Here is a 4,547-nt window from a genome sequence, read left to right as displayed (position 1 = left end):
AAGCAGCAGTTTGAAGAGGATTTAGGATGCTGTGATCCTCTTGAGCCACTGCACACATTTTCCTTACCTGGAGAGGGAAAACAAACTTCAAAACCAAGGACGTTCAGCTGAGGGTACAGTTCCTCCTTGGACACTCAGGACGATGCCTGCAAAAGCTGCTGCTGAGTTTGCATGCCCCAGAAGTCTGTGTGTGTGAAGCTGCGGTGGTAAGTGCAGTGCGGGTGTTGCGCTTTTGTTGTACTGTTGTGTTCGTCTCGAGGGTTTCCTGGATAGGAGTATGCACTCCTGCATGCTGAAGTCCACACGGACTGTGCCTGTGTCCTACAGCCCATCCGGGCACATTCGGTAAATTTAATGCGTTCAGGACATACTGCCTTCCTGGTTATCCCCAAAGCATTTCTGCATGGATGCATGGTAGCTCTGGTGCTTCCTGAAAGCATGATGTATGTATGTAGAATTATTGTCTTTGGGCATAGTAAATTCAGTGTGTCCTGAGCTTCAGAAAATGGTGTTCAGCTTCCCATCACTTTGATGCTTTGAAAACTTTATGCAGTGGGTGAGGGTTTAGTGCGGTGAAATGCTGAGCACTTCAAAAGCATTTGAAAATGGAAGTCAGTGAGCCTCTAATGGGTGGAGTGATGTGAATTGCAAATGATTTTGTTTTAGCCCAGCCAAAAATTTCTTCCTTTCCTTTCCAAGGTCTGTAACCTGTGCAAAAATGAGGTTAATTCTGAAAAAATGCATAGTTTAATAATTAAGTGTAAATTATTTTCCTCTGTTCCTGGCCCCAGATTGTTTGCCAATGTTATACCAAATTTGCTAACACTTTAGTTCCCTTTAATTTATTAATTGTAAAAACCTCCCTCTAACTCCAGTTCCTCATTCAAAATCTGTTTTTATGAATATCAGGAATTAGGGAACTTGCAGCGATGTTTATATATGGAAGGTGTGAGCTGAACCATCTTCCTCGTAGGGAAGATGTTGGGCAAATTGTTAGGGAACCCAGGTTTATTGGGAAAAACATCAGACCAGTGCTTTGGACCTGAGTACTGATTTTATTGAAAAGTAAGGTCTGATCCTGAGTTTAATCCTTCTCCTCTTTCTATTTAAAAAAGTGGCTAATGACTGGTGGCAAACACAAGCTCAAGATGAGCAGGAGCAGCTATGCAGCTGTGTTGCTCGCGCCAGGATTGGGAAGGTGTTTTCATTACCRATGCCTGGAAATGTGTTTGTTTATTTGCAAGGCTGTCTGAAGGCTTTAACCGTGCTGGCGGATCGGTGTGCAAAGACTGCCCTTGCCCAGGAATGTCCCAGTAACAAGCTGCTGACGTTTCCTCGGGTCAGAAAGGCAAATGCGCCAGTCAAATCAGTCTTCCCAGCTGGGGCTGAAATGCAAAATTCCCAGTGCGAGGCAGACAGCAGAGCAGAGCTGTGCGGGAGAGGGCACAGTTGCTGCCTGTGCAGTGTCAGCAGGAAGGTAGCAGAGGCACTAATTAAACACCTCCTCTGTCTCTTAGGAATCAGCTTCCTAATTGACCTAGGCTTCTTTGCATATGAATGAGGAGGCATCTAGCAGCACTTCTGACTCAGTCATCAAACCACTAAAACCTCATCATCAGCTTCGATTGCTCTTTTTCTAGCCAAGACGTGGAAGGTTTGGGGTTTGGCCCCTGAATTGCGCAGCGGGAGCCTAACGACCCCGGCACGGGTCCCAGCATGGGCTCCAAGAGTGCCGGCTGCCTGATGCAGACCCTCCCACGGGATCGCAGATTTTACTTGCAGGCCCTCTAAGTACCTGTGCAGACGAGCGGCTGCTGAGAGAAGCTCACCCCTGCCAGGCTAAATGGGACCTTTTCCTTTTGGGCTTGTACAGCTCTTCCTTCTCTTCGCTGGGGTTAACTCCAGCCCCCGTTCAGCCCTGGCGTGGGTTGGTGGCTGGACAGGAGCAGCAGGAGCAGCTGTCGGGGGGTTGGCAGGTTTGCTGCTCCTGTTTGGCATTTTTTTCAGGGGAGATTAGGTAGCTGCTGCTTTTATTCTGTCCTTGCGCTGTTTTTGAGTAACCAGTGGCTTAATGCTCCCGTTATGCCCCGCTTGATGTATGGGAAAGGAGCCTCATTTTCAGCACATGCTGAAGGCACATCCTCCAAAGTGTATCAAGCTGGGCTTGAAAAGCCCCTTAAAATACCCAATAACAAGAGTTACTTTTTGAAGTTTTGTGTGATTGGCCCCAAGTCATGCAAGTGCAGAGTCCAGGACAGAGCCTGGTTTTTGTTTTCCTAAGTCCCGCTTTGCTGTGCTGCCTGGGAGGCAGCTCTGCTCCAAAGCCTGGGCTCCGTGAGAGCCTCTGTGCCACTTTGCCCCAAAGCCTGCGGGGAATCCGGCCTCCCCAGGGCATTGGTTTGCCGTTTTGCCCTAAGCATCGTCTGCTCCATGTTGGCTTGAGCGTTAAAACTGCAGGGACCACGGCAGACCAGGCTTTCTGTGTACGGCGTGCGCTTTCTAGTACAGCATCGCTATTGGCACCTGTGGTAGCAGCCGGCTAAGTGCTAATGGTTTCCTGTATCTACTTTTAGCATTGTCTGCTGCTATTGTTCACTCTTTGGAGCGATCCAACAGCTGGGAATCATTTCAGAAAGCGCGCCTTGCCAGAGCTGGGGATACRCGTCCCGCTCGCTATCGCCAGGCAGCTCTCCATGCCTAGATGGAAAAGCTTTTCTCGCCCAAGAGAGGATTCACAGATGGTATTTGAGAAGCCTTCGAGATAGACTTGGGAGGACACTTGTATGGCCCTTACGCCTGCGGAGTGCCTGAGCCTACGGGGAGATTTGTTGACACAAGTGGTTACATCATAGCTGAACTCAGCAGTGTGGCGGCCGTTCAAGTACGATGTAGTGCAATAGCTCTATTCCCACGCGGCTCCGCGCGCTGAGCTCACACAACGGCCGGCTGGCAGGAGATAACTAACTGCTCCTGAATCCTCTCCAGCAGGAGACGTTAATGAAAAGAGTTACTATCCCTTCCTCCTCTTATAGGAGGAAAATTAAACACTTTACTGTTTATATCTCATTTTGGGGAAGATGCTAAATTGAATGTTTTCAAAAGAAAATTCCTGAGATTATCCTCCCAGCAGAGCTTTACCGGCACTGTGTTAATCAGGCTGGATCAGAGGAGTCAGCGTTGGTAGCAGCAGCCGTGCTTGGCTCGCCCAACTCTCAGCCTTTCCAACCCGAATGCCACCTAATGCTAACATTGCAGTGAACTCTGCTCACTGAGAGCTGAATTAAACATTGCCCTACCTAGCTCACAAAATAAGCAAGATATTGTTTGGCGTGTAGCAGATCAGACGCTACAAAAATGTTAGAGCTCAGCATAAACCTGACTCCTCCAAAAATGAGATGAATTTTCAGTGTTGTTTGAGTGCTCGTTTTGGTCTCTGCTAACGAAGGCGGATGCAATCAGGGAAGCATCCCCCTGTGAGTAACATATGATAGCAAAAGCCGTTCGGGACAACCTGATAGTAAGTACTGGGCAGCTCTTGGCTGTAAAGGAGACAAGGACTGTGAAATTCCTTATACAATTTTCCTACCAATTTGCTACTGGTTATGGTCAGAGATGGATCATAAGCTGGATGGATTGCTGTTCTGACCAGCAGAGCTGTTCCTCTGAGTCCACAGGTTTTAATGGGCCATAGAAAAGAAATTTCTTTGCTACCGACACAGTAGCGGGAGAGCAAAGGCATGCCATCACTGTCATAAATTCAGTCCCTTCATTTCTATGAACTTTGGCATTATGTGATTGCATAATAAAATCAACACCTTGCCAGCTGGAATTTGACTTTATGCAATGCCAATACATGCTTGTGTCCACATGGTAATAAACACTCTTATCTGTAATGACCATCCTGTGATATTACTAGTCTTTCAGTTTTTTGCTATTGTTAAAGCAGAATCTAGTGACCAGGTTTACAGATTATGCTTGCAATAATCGTTAACAAATCTTGATGTTTTAATGGTGACTGCTGTACTTTGGGCGTAACTATCTTACAATGTTCTTTAAAAGAGCCCTGGCTTATCAAATGCTGATGGTTAATACCGTTAAAATGTCAAACACGTGCAGCCCGGTTCTGGCACAAATTCTGCGGTGATGTTATTGCTCTCTGATAATGTATATCATTTGAAGTTATAGCATTACTAAGTGCATTCCTCTTTTCTGCTGTTCTGTAACAGCATTTCAGCACCTGATAGACTGTCTGCACTGGGTCCTGAGTCTGCGCCGTTTCCAGAGCTCGCGGCTGTCAAATGCACTGTACCAATGCAAGCAAACATTTTCCTGCTGCAACGTTTCCTCACAAATCTGGTTCTAATGCTATYTTTAATACAACCATTGGATGACGAGTGGTTTGAATGTATCGTTGTACTTTGAACTATGTCACCTCTATGAGAGTACAGACACGTGTTATGCATGTTTACACTGTAAAATTTGCTCCAGACTAAATCCCCATTTTTTGCATATCTTTTTCTGTTGGTTTTTTTTTTTTTTTTGTTTTT

Source organism: Apteryx rowi, unplaced genomic scaffold (assembly GCF_003343035.1).
Source record: "Apteryx rowi isolate R43461 unplaced genomic scaffold, aptRow1 scaffold_17, whole genome shotgun sequence".
Classification (NCBI taxonomy): domain Eukaryota; kingdom Metazoa; phylum Chordata; class Aves; order Apterygiformes; family Apterygidae; genus Apteryx; species Apteryx rowi.
Note: the sequence above shows the minus strand (reverse complement) of the source record.